Here is a 12,121-nt window from a genome sequence, read left to right as displayed (position 1 = left end):
GACACTGAATGAGACACCGAATCAGCAGTCATGTTGCTGAGATATGACTGCACAGGGGTCAAAGTGGAAGACCAGGAGGCACTCAGACAGATGTCCCCCACTGGAAACCTCCATTAGCATCCTTGCAGTGCCCCCTCATGATGTGTGCCCTCAGGCCCGCAGGAGTAGTGTGATCCACTGCCTCGTAACTCCTGTGGCTTGCATCACAAATCCAGTGAGCCAGCTGCTGCACAGACAAAAGGGCCCCCACGTCTGACCGCTCCGTCATCTGGACCTCAGTGATTGCTGCCACTGACAACTCAGTCCTCCAGTGCATGAGGCGGGCCAGAGATCCCACCAAGAAGGCCATGTTGTTCTTCAGTGCCACCTCCTGGGCCAAGCTGAACAGTCCTGGCAGGTTGTCGAGTGGCAAACGACGGGCAATGAAGACCCTCTTTGAGAAGCAGCACTCAGGGGAGTTCATCAGCAGCAAAGGTGAGATACAGCCTTGCCAGGAGACATGATGAAGTTGTTTGCAGGATAATCCACTGTCAAAGTAGCTGAGAAACTTGTTAGAGGGCTTTGTCAAGAGTTGAGAATCACCTCAACATGGCAGCTCTCTCGACATACAGTGAAAAATGGGCACAAAACAAGAACAAATAATCTTTGTCCTGTTTCTAACCTTTTACTACTTTTGGATCTGCTGGCAGGGTAGTATTGTATGCAAATGTTATTTGGTTTATTATTAAGAAAAAAATAAGTACAAGCAGAAGAAAATTGTATCTTTGCACCTTATTCAAAAGTAAAACAAAGCCTGTCTGAGCTGCTTTTGTACTGTATACAATTGTTTTAATTTCATAAAAGTATAAATAGGAAGCCAACACTTAAATGTTACAAAAATGTTACAAAAATCTAACAATACAAACCCAAAAAGTATAAGCAATAACCTTCAACAGCTCCACAACTAACTCACTGAACTGAAAATAAATTACATAACTGTAGATAAAGGTGAAGACAAAAGGTAGCCTGACGCTTCTCAATAAACCATAACAGCCAATAGCAGCAGGCACAAATAACCATCTGAACTGTTCATTACTGCATTACTGTCACTATTCGGCTGCAGCACACTTTCCTCTGACACTCTGGGTGGGCATTTCAGGTTTTGGCATCATAAAGCAACAACTTTTCAAAGCAATTTCTTCAAAGGGAACATTTAATCATCTTCCTGTGACCCTTCTGTTTCTTTATTCCAACGAAAACTCAGGTATATGTCGGTTTATTATGCCGTAACTAGAAAAATTTGTGCTAATGCAATGCTCCATGTCATTGTCTGCTCACTAAAACTTAATTTCAGCTCAGGACAATAAATGTGAACAAACCTATTAAGTCTTTTAGATGCGTATTCCACAGTGGAATGATATTTTCTAAGGAATAACCTTCAGCATTTTATCTTTAATGAATCTATTTAAACCTGGTCCAAATTCTCTGCATAGCAGACTTCTCCACAATTAATTGGGTTATCAACTTCTTTTCATGTAGCCTACATTAAATTAAGTTTAGAGACAAATTGTGCACGACTAAACATGAACCAAAAACTATACTTGTGTTGATAATTTTCATTGCTTGGTGGCCTTCAATTGCTTTTTTTTCCTTTGAGGCCTATTTTTTGTGATATGATAGAGAGCCAATTTTTAAACAATAAGCCAAAACGTGTCCTTGTTGCATCACATCTCTTACGCATCTAAGCTCCCTGCCTGCCTTCATTTCCCGCGTGTCCCTCTATGTCTCTGCGTTGCTTGTAACACATTGAGCCGGTACAACAGGTCCACTACCGACCAAAAAGGATGCCAGCAGGAGAATAAATCCACTCAGATCCCCGTGGTTTGCTCATCCTGCCTCATGTCCTGTGGACTTGCCACTATACCTCTGTCCCAGCGTGTGCTGCACTCAGCCAACCATGGTGCTATTGGACCAGCCGTGTACTTTGACCCCAGAGGAGATTGGATCCTTGGCCATGGAGGAACCTAGCAGTGGCTGCCTCCGTGGCGCCGCAGAACAACTCCTGATAATACAGAACGGAGAGGATGTTCATATTTACTTTTTCTCTTGTTTTTGTTTTTTTTTTTAACTTTTTCTGTTCAAGTTTGAGGGTAGTAGATTTTACAGCCATCTGCCAAGCACTTTAATGACTTCTGAGCTGCCTAAAGTTAGAGTAAAGGATAAGTTTGGTGTTTCAGATGTAGCATGGGCCAGTGGAGAACCTATTGAATTTTGGAGTGAATCAGACTCATGGGGCAGATACACAAATTATTTTTCACTCGTTAACATCGTGACATTTGGCCTTGGCAGAATAAATGCCCTACATCTTCATATTCAGTAGATGGCAGACATGTTCATTAGTGACAAAACATAGCCAATTGCAGAAATACGATGACTCACTCTACATTTCACAGTTACAAGGTGGTTTGCTCATGTTATCAGACCACAGTCGATTAAACCATACAAAATCCTAATAAATAAAAACTATGCAAGATTTGAAATGCTTAGAAGTTGATCTTTTTTAAAGCTTTAGTCATAAAAACAAATTATGCTGATCCGTCTTTGTCAACATTTGTCAACTTTTTGATGAACTACATACAGCCGCTTATACCAGCAATGAGTAAAGCAGCATTGTTAGTATACAAAATTGAGTACTGGAGGCATATCTGCCAAATGCAACCTTGATTATGTTTGAAATACGCTCCACACCCTAACTCTGTTTAAAAACAAAATAAAATTAGCCCATCAACTGGGTGTACAACTGGCAGCAAAAAGGTATTCCTATACTTTTGAGCAGGTATACTGTCGACTCTTTTGAAGGTGTTCGTCTATGGAGTGTCAGAGCTGTCAAATGATGTTGTCACATAAACATGTCACTGCGAGATCCAATATCCAGCCCCTGTCCACTCGCTGACAGAACGACGCTTCCTCTGTTAAATCCTCTGCTTGCCTGCACAGTATGACTCTTCATAAACAAACAAACAGAGACAAAAGACAGCCGAATTCTTACATGTCGAAATTCAACTCTTTGAAAGCCCAACAAGAAGGAAACGCATTCAGTGCGCAAGTGTAACATCCAGCAACTGTCTTCCACTTAACTACCCATAGCTTTTGAATTGCATTAGAATACATGAGGACTCTGAGACAGTGAGGTGCTCTCCCCTGGTTCCTAATGTATGACTATTTCATATGGACAGGAGAGGGGGTGAGGGGGAGCTGTCTGTGGGGGTGATTGACACAGGCCCACATTAGGAGCAGCTTTTGGAAATAGGTCCGTGGAGACTTGGCGGATTGGGTCTGCTGAAGGAACGGTATCTCCGCTAGGAGCCGTGCCTTCTTAACCCCACTCATTGGTATGCCGATGTGCGGGTAGCGAGCCGTGCTCCAAACGGCACAGCCTTCCAGACTGCCTCCCCCCCAACACACCGCTAAGCAGACACAATCCCACCGAGGACCCGTGACGATATGCAGCGTGGAATACTGAATCAAAATAGACTCCAATTAATAATCACATAGTTCATTTTTAGGCTCCCTGTGTGCACACTATGGCCTGCAGGAGCTCAGTCTTCCAGAAGTTTCAGCAGGGAAAAGTTTAAATTTCTTGACATGCTGCAACACACACACACACACACACACAAAGCGTCAAACATGTCAAGTTTCAACTTGGTGGAAATAAGAAAGCACAGGCCCTTGAGTCTGTCCCTCCCATCCCTCTCACATGTGACAAAACACAGGCAAAATAAAATGTTTAAATTTGGTTTTAGATCTCGCTTCTGGTCTCTAGAATGAGAGGAATAACATGTCAGCACTGAGACATACTCTGCTGGCAGGTAAGAAGACAGAATATCACTTTACCCTATTGTGACTTTGAACTATATGACGGTAAGCAGACAGATTGTTTTTGTCACAGAACTAACTGACCTTGAACCCAGCCGTTCTCTTTTCAAACTCTTCCTCCGTACATCTAAAAATATTCGCATCAGAAGCAAACTGATAGAATTTGCAAGACCTAATGTCATTGCAAAGAAATATTACCACAAACATACAGTACATATTTTTGTCTTTATCATTCGAAGGGAGTTATCATTTAGCAAGCTTTGGGGTCCAAGGTGAGACAGAAATATTTGAGTATGCCTAATGAAAGGCAATATAAAAGGTGCCTCTTGTGTTGTTTGAAATCAGCTTGTTTTGTTTTTTGGCTACGTTACATGTGCTGGCACTAATTATACAAGCTAGGTAGTCCTCGCACATTCAAAAAAGAAAACTCGACCATTTTTGACATGTTCATTTAAAGTTACTAATCAGATGTAAATATGCAAAGCAGGTCCCAATGGGATTTCTTTGATATGCAAATTGAAAGTGCAAACAAAGGTGGGGGAGATGAAGGTTTCTTTCTTTCTTTTTTTTTTCCAAAAAGAAAAAAAAAAATCTCAGAGATGGTATTGTCATGGCATTCTGCTGGAAAAGAAAAGTGTGAGATACCACCTTTAATGGTGTTCTGTCAGATCAAGTCCAGAGCTGGTAGCATCGCTGCAGACGCGTGGGCACAATAGCAAACATACGCTCAGATTCAGACAGCCAAATTTTTGACTCCTGTTCATTCATCAGCATCCGATATGAATCTAAGTCCTATTTGCCATTCGCTTGCATCAGAACATGTAAACAGGTGTGACAGTGTTCTTGCCCCCCTCCCCCCCCTCCTCCTATCATAACAGCAACTTACTGGCCAGTTATCTGTTTGATGGGATGTAAAGGGAAGGTCAGTGTTTCCATAATTCACCCCAGAACCATAAATCACATTATATGATCTCCCTTGCACAGGGAGCTGCTGAGTGCTGTTCACTCTGAATGCAGAAAACGACCATTTTGCTGCTGTATAATATGGCACTTATGGGTACAGGTGGAGGTTTTAAAGACTATGTTTTCTTGTTTTCATTGCTTGCTGTCTACCTGCATGTTCAGATTAATCGTTAAAATCTTACTGGTCATAAATGAAATCAACATTTTCTGCACTTTAGCACAATATTAGCTGTCCAGAGCTCTGACTGCACTGACAAAAGTCCCTTTGTGGTCAGCCATGGGAAGCAATGGAGGGAAACTGACTTTTATTGACACGAGGCTGTCAGAATGGAGACGGCACCGCTGTTCATTTCCAATTTCAGCCCACAGATTGGAATCCGCCGCTGGGCTCTCCAGTGTCTCAAGCACCATTTTCTGAACCTATGGTGTGGAAAACATGATTTAATTCCTGTTCAATGCTTTTCATCAGATTCTCCATCTCTCCAAATCGTCTTTGTGTGGCATCATATTGAAGGAGTAATTGTGCATCACTGTGGATGGTGGAGTGCAACATCCTCTGGTAAAACCAGCAGTGAGATTACAGTTGTACAGTTGGAACTACAAAATAAAATATGAATGAAGCTGAGGCTTGATTACTTGTTTCCGTGGCAGGTTTACCTCTCGTGAACGGCACAAAGATGAGTAATTCTCCGGCACCGTTCATTAGTTTTCAGTGTACTACCTAAGTTCTCCCTTCTTTGCCCTGTACTGACCGTTTACAGCACTGCGGTAATGTTCTTTTTTACAGGAAGTGACTCAGGCTCTGGAACCACGGCAATGAAAACAACTGCAACTAATGAAAAGTGACCATAAGCCATGTGATATGTGATCAATATTTTAATCAAATCTTTGTGGAAAGTACCACAATGCTGCTCCTTCACCAATAATAATATGTACATTCACACAGAAGTGGAAGGGAATTAAGCTTCCTGTTTCACTAGACCTAATGCAATACCAAAGACGTTTTTTAATAGATTTTTTTTCCTGGAGTGGGAGCATCTCAACACAACAGCTTTCAACCACTTCGCTTGGCCTTCCTCAGCAGATTAAGTTTTAATGGGTTACCATAACTTAAAAGGACAGCGCAGGACCGTGTAAAATCTGAAGCACCCAAAATTAGTTTGCCCGAGCTGAGGAGCAAATTAGGCTACAGTAAATAGGAGTATAGGAGAAAATAAGAGTTTGGTGAAGCTTATGGTATCATAAGCACATTGCTAGTGTTTATGTAATTACTCTCACAGCCACTAGGAGGAGACAAAAGTTTCTTGAAAAACTAAATCATTACCTATTGATAAAGTAATTACACTACTGTAACAATTACTTATTAGAAAAGTACAACTAACCAAATCCTCCACACCCACATGTTTCTGTGTTTAATGTGGAAATATTGCCATGCTACGCTTTGGCAGTATGGACTGACCATTAACAGCCCTGGACCTGGCATGCAGGTAACCAGGAAGGTAACCACAATGGCAACAGGCTTCAAAACCAATTTGACGTACAGTTGCAGCTTCACCTGATGCACATGATGCCCCACAAAGACTTCGAACTTTTTTGGCTTCATGTGCAACTGAGCAGCTGTTGTCTTCTCATGTTTGTATTTTCACAAACATACGATCCTTACACATACGTTACATGCCAATATTTGAGCACAGGTGTTACTGTTGTTGTTATTATTATTATTATATTGTATTATAAAATGGAGCCTTTCCTGGGCCTCCAGTCAACAGTGACACTTTCCTTTTTATGATTCTTAAAACGATACCAAAGTGTAAATTGTAATTCGCCTGTGAATTAACTTTAAAAAAATCTTTATTTGCAGATATTTGTTGCCACAGCTCAAGCTGGTTTCATAACTGATGACGTGTGGACTTTGATGAAGAAACACTGCACTTACCCTCGCAGAGAGACGCATTCATTATTCTGAAGGTAAATGCAATTCATTATAAAAACTGGCTTTCAAAATTATTCTTTAATGACCTGGCAGACATCAATATCTCAACTGTACGGTCGTGTGGTGCAGTTCACTGAAAATATATCATAATTGCATTAGGTGGAAGGAATTTATCACATAGAAGACAGATTGAACAGAAGTACCCATCAAGCCATGTATGTTTTCCTACATGTTGACGGGCTATTGTGGCATGGCCAGCACTGGAAGTATGAAGGGAAAAATAAAAAGAGGGATTTATTATCCTGTATTGAAGTTCACCCCAAAAGAGCTAGCATTTCACAGGAGCTGCATGCTGACCTTTCCGACAGCCAAAAATGTCATTGAAGGTTTAAGGCAAAGAAATCCAGTCGTATTTAACCAAGCCTTCAAAATCTTTGACATTTCTTGTGATGTTGCCACAGGATGGCACCCTGAAGACTGGGAGCTGGCCTCCTCATAGAGAGCCATAGCTTTCCACACATACAGGCTTCACATGGAAGCAGCCCTTGTGCAAACACCAGTCTTCACTATGAAAAGAGAGGATTTAGAGATGTGGCATCGCAGCAGATAGAAGATATGATTTGATCCCTTTTTTAAAGCCTCTTTTTGTCTTCTTTTCTCTCACATGAATGTGCTGTTAATTAGGAAAGACACTCACAGGTCGTGTGGCAACAGCTGCAGATTATTTTAGAAAGATTATAGAGGTGAAATGACGGTATTGTTCAACAGCTAATGTGCCCTTTTCTCCTTTACACACACATACACACTTAAACTTTATTTACGTCTTAATTCCTTCCTTCTCTCACACTTTGCAGTTTGTTCTCTCCTTATAAACCCACACCTAACGGCACACACACACACACACACACACACACACACAGAGGTACACACTAACTCCTCTGAATCAGTGTGGTGTCAGTCCGCATCTTCCCTGCCACTCACTAAATTGGAGAGAGAGCTGCTCTGCACTCAGGCAGAACTAAACTAGGAAGTGCTAAAGCTGGAGGCAGAAACAAGGGACAAGCATGGGGGGGTGGGGGGGTGGGAAGGGGTTGGGTGTGTTGTGAAAGAGAACACAGGGGTGAAGGTAGGGAGGGGGGGGGGGGGGGGGGGGGGGGGGGTTGTGCTGGGTTGGCGTGTGTGTGTGTGTGAGGGGGGGAGACACTCTCAACACCACTGGATACCACCGCGGTGGTCCCTCACTGATTCACATTCCCCTAATGCCAGTTGGCAACCTCTTGGACAGGCATGCTCTCTCCACGCACACACAAACACGCTCGCTACCCCCACGCTGCTCTAACTCGCTCACTCTTTTAGAAAATGGACACAATGGTGTGGATGGGTTTGGGCTTTAGATGAGGCACAGCCGCAGATTGAGGTCTTTACACTTGCGTAGTCATCTCAGTGGATTGACATCACCTCCAGGAAAGAGGCTGCTGGGAACATCAGAGCTAACCCTCCATCAAGGAAAACTGAGCATACCGTAGTTACTCGGTCACCAAAGCAAGAGTTGTTGGAAAATGTAGAAATGTATTGTGTGACCTTTGTGTTTTTATTTACTCAATGCAGAAATATTTACAGTTTCTCATTGCAGTGTAGGATAAAAAACAAACCAAAAACATATCTGGTACAGCAAGTACAGTCAAACAAACACAGATTGTTATTTTATAGATTGTCATATGAAAAGCAATTTATAGCATTAAAGTTTGGAGTATAAGAAAATACAAACTACAGCAGTTGGAAGGCCTGAAATGTTTTTATTCTTACTGACTTCATCTTCGTGAATTTCCCTCGGGATCAATAAAGTATCTATCTATCTATCTATCTCTTATAATTGGGCTACTGCGTGTATATTGTTCAGGTTTCAAAATACAGTTCATGGAAACAACGCTGCTGAAAGCAGTGAGGATGAAATAACAATCGTCAAAGTAAAAACAGTTGCAGGCTGTGAAAAGAAAACGTGAGCCAAAAAGGCATTAAATCTACTAAAACTTGAATTCTCATTGTTCAAGCTGCATTGTGGGTACTGCAGGTGCCGGGTGAGGATTTATAAAAACAAAACAAAACCAAAAAAGAGATAACTCTGAATCTGCTGCCTGGATGTTGTTTTGGAAGTGGCATGTTAAAGAGTGTTTCAGACAAACTGTTCCAAATGGATGCCGAATGCTTGTTTTCACGCCATGAGGGAAAAGTCAACAGTATGCTCAACAAAATCGCAACTCGCAGGACTTACACTGTGTATTGTAAAGAAGTTGGAGAGGAAGAGTCAGACAGCGGCTGTTATCTTTTCAAGGTGAAAACAAATAGTTGCTGGGCAGTTTTAGAAGACAAGAGCTGCAAAAATGTTCAATACAAGGCCAAACTGTCGATGCTACCTGAAGGTCTGACTTGTGTGTTTGAGCACTTGCATGTGTTTTCAGTTAACCAACCCAAAGAGAAAGAAGTGGAGGAAAGATGTGTGTGTGTGTGTGAGACGCAGGAGAGGAAGTGCAGAATGAAAAGACACAATGTGCATATACTGAGGAGACTTTTTAGATCTTAAAGAGTAAAACTTTTTAGACTTAAGGATTAACTTCAGGTGTTTTTTCTTTATCAAAGTGGATATGATGTTAATCACACACACACACACACACACGCACACACATACACACACACCTGTGTCTTTGGCTCCCTGCCAGGAGTTGTGACATGCAGACAGTCTATACTTTGTCCATCTGGCTGCACTTTCACATTTCACTTTTCTTAGCACTTATGCACACATCTTTATTCACACTCAGAATCTCAAACGCCTGTGGCTGTATTCAGGTCCTGGCTTTGTGCGAGCTCCTACCTTGAATCCTGAACGACGCATGTAAACAGAGACATCTAAAGGAAAAAAATCTTCAGCGGTTTTAAGATACATATGACTTTTTGTTGTATTTTGATATGTAATTTAAACGTGCACCACTCGAGTCTGGTGTCCTTTCACAAAAACAATAGCAGCTACCTTTTGTTACCGACTGTTTGTGGCCAGTCATTTAGAGAAGGGGAGTGGGGGGGGGGGGAGATTTTCTATATGAATTAATTACAAATGCTTCGAAATGTCAAGTATAGATAAAGCTTAATACCCTGTCTCCTCCCTTCTGCAACAGAGAAGCTTTTAAATGGCTCTCTGCCAGCCCCTATCTGCCAAGCGACACCAAGGTTACTGGGAGAAGCTGAAATATTCATAATATATGCAAAACCACCGCTGTCCATGGACAGTGTTCATTGGAATTCAAGAGCGAGCTTCAAACCTTTGACAACTGCTTAAGTAATTAGTTGCTGGGAGAGCGACACTCCCCCCAACACACACACACACACACACACACACTTCCTCCTCTTTCACTCCCACCCTCTGCATTGCTGCTGAAACTGGCAAGTAAATATTAGAGCATTTTATCTTTTCAGTTTGATAGTATAATTGAATGTGTTAAGGAAAGGTTGTTAGATTTGTAATGATGTAATCTAAACTCATCTAAGGATTGTCTGATATGAACTTGCCCACTGTTTAGGTTCAGTGAATTGGATGACTAAAGGGATGTTTGAGTAATCTGGTTTGAACTACAAAGCCTGCGTCCCTTTTGAAGACCTGCACCGTCTTGCACTAACAGCCTGTTCTGTATTATTCCAAGCTGAATGCGTAAAATAAGCAAAACTATATTTGCAGAAAAATCAAGATTTAATCACAAACCTTAAATTTTGCACAAAAGCAAAAGCCCACCGCACGTTCATAAGTTATGTAACACTCAGTTTGGGTTTTCAACAAGGTGCCTCATGACAAATTCTGCTCTATTTGACTTACAGATTTTGGCCAATGTATTATTAATAGCACACAACAAAGAACAACATGTTTTGTGTTGAAACAATAGGAGAACTCAGTGTTGGACACGGGCCTGTGCTGCTCCTCTGCTGTATCTTCACTCTCCCCCTCTGCAACTGCTAGTCACTGGTCAGTTCGTCAAGGCTGGGAGCTGCTGCACAATGAGAATCATGCCCGAATTGGAGCCGAGCCAAAGCCCATTCAAAGCAATTCCTCGTGTCTAACGCATTACCCCTGCTTATTAATCTGAAGAGACTGTGTTTTTGTGTTTACTAAGCATGATTCGCTTCTAATTAAAGCAAAATAATTATACTTCAAAGGAGCAGGGAGGCAGGATAACTGTTCAAAGACGAGAGCACGTCCTGTCACAGGGAGAATTGCTTAACACAACAATGCAAGACAGCAAAAATATTAAGGTCTTTTCACATATATGGCACCATGTATTAACTAGTATTTCTGAACACCTGTATATTATAACTAAATGATTGGATTTCATAGGTCTAGCAGGAAGTTCATTCATAATTTACGTTGTCACAAATGATTAGAAAATTATTCAGCACATGATTACTCATTTATAGATTCCTAGTTTCCACGCAATTTATCCTTGAATTTGTCCAGTTTATGGACATATGTATACAAGAAAAGTGGGATTTAATATGTGATAATGAAATGCTGGATTGAGCAATGGAAACTAAACTAAATTCCAATTTATTTTAGCCAGTGGCACCTTAAACTTGCAAATCACAGAAATTAGGTGAAATCCCAGCTGACTAACTGAGTGTAACATGAACGTGTAAGCCTAACACCGAGGCTTGGTTCAGCAGCCATGGCTGGTGTGAACAATTGGACCACCCCTTTTTACGAGCACAAGTGTCCTTGTCCTTGGTAAGGCGAAGGTCGATGTGTTCCCTCCTCTCTCTCCTGCTGTGGCGCTTCCACTCGCCATTCATTTGGACCTGCGATGGCTCTAATAACATCTCCATCACATTAAAACCGAACCAGGCTGAGGAGATGTTAATACTCCCCTGCACTCGCTGCCAGGGAATTGGTCATGTATTACAACAAGTGCTTTTTAAGAGCCTGTGTGGCCAACTCTGTGGAAACGGCAGATATTCATGGCTGCCTGCATGTGAAGCTCTTAACACGGTGGATTTTCAAGTTGTGACAGTTCAAGGAAAGCAGCGCTGTTAACATATTCAGAATGGTCCTGTAGCAAGGCCGTTTCTCCAATCCCTCTTTGCATCTCCACTGCTTGCCTGACAAGGTTGCCTGTTATTTTTTTTTATCTTCTTTTTTTTAAGATGGAGATTAGAGGGGAATGCTGCAAACACTCAACTCAAAAGCAGGTTCTACTTAAAGCACAATACTGAATTTAAAACAACATGTGAATAGATGATAAAATGGTCAGTGTATTTATTTCTGCAATGCTATTTGTTCTGGAAGTTGCTCAAAATTCAAAATCTTCTGAATTAAATCCTTTTGTACATACC

The 12,121-nt window shown here is 41.6% G+C and overlaps 1 long non-coding RNA gene across 1 annotated transcript in view; it reads left to right on the top strand.

The window, feature by feature from the left end:
- Positions 1–8: 8 nt before the first annotated feature.
- LOC124055388 overlaps positions 9–12,121 on the top strand; it is a 28,381-nt gene continuing 16,268 nt past the window's right edge. Inside the window, exons 1-2 of the long non-coding RNA XR_006842622.1 lie at positions 9–474; positions 6,680–6,786. This is a non-coding gene — a long non-coding RNA (uncharacterized LOC124055388). The remainder of the gene's footprint in view (positions 475–6,679; positions 6,787–12,121) is intronic.

The sequence above is a fragment of the Scatophagus argus genome, chromosome 24 (genome assembly GCF_020382885.2).
Source record: "Scatophagus argus isolate fScaArg1 chromosome 24, fScaArg1.pri, whole genome shotgun sequence".
In the NCBI taxonomy this organism is placed as follows: Eukaryota; Metazoa; Chordata; class Actinopteri; family Scatophagidae; genus Scatophagus; species Scatophagus argus.
Note: the sequence above shows the minus strand (reverse complement) of the source record. Positions and strands in the feature narration are given on the sequence as shown.